The sequence below is a fragment of the Octopus bimaculoides genome, chromosome 2 (assembly GCF_001194135.2).
Source record: "Octopus bimaculoides isolate UCB-OBI-ISO-001 chromosome 2, ASM119413v2, whole genome shotgun sequence".
NCBI lineage: Eukaryota > Metazoa > Mollusca > Cephalopoda > Octopoda > Octopodidae > Octopus > Octopus bimaculoides.
Genome location: NC_068982.1, coordinates 152,967,274 through 152,967,752, shown reverse-complemented (window position 1 = coordinate 152,967,752; position 479 = coordinate 152,967,274). Strand labels below are relative to the sequence as shown.

The window sequence follows — 479 nt, the reverse complement described above, 5'->3', positions numbered from 1 at the left end:
TATATATATATATATATATATATATATATATATATATATATATATATACATATGTGTGTGTATGTATGTATGTATACACAGAAACACACACTATATATATATAGTGCCTGTATATAGCTTTATATGTGTGCATGTGTGTGTAGTCATACACATGTATATATATATTCATGTGTGTATATGCATAAATTGTATATAGGTAAAAATATATACGTGTGTGTGTACGTGTATGTGTACGTGTATGTGTACGTGTGTGTGTACGTGTATGTGTATGTGTGTGTGCGTGTGCGCGCGTGTACTTGTATGTGTGTGCGTGTGCAATCTTTTATTATGCTGGTATTGCTACAGAAGTGACTCAACGTCCAAGTGTTTCGTAATAATGGTATGTGTCAAGATAAGTGTGCATGTGTGTGTTCGTGTATGTATGTGTTTGTGTATATATATGTATATATATATATATATATATATATATATATATATAT

At 29.6% G+C, this 479-nt stretch overlaps 1 protein-coding gene across 1 annotated transcript in view; it reads left to right on the top strand.

Annotated features, from left to right (window-relative positions):
- The window catches only part of LOC106870474 (putative carbonic anhydrase-like protein 1), a 497,991-nt gene that overhangs the window by 1,079 nt on the left and 496,433 nt on the right, over nt 1-479 (top strand). The gene's annotated exons all lie outside the window — the stretch shown is intronic.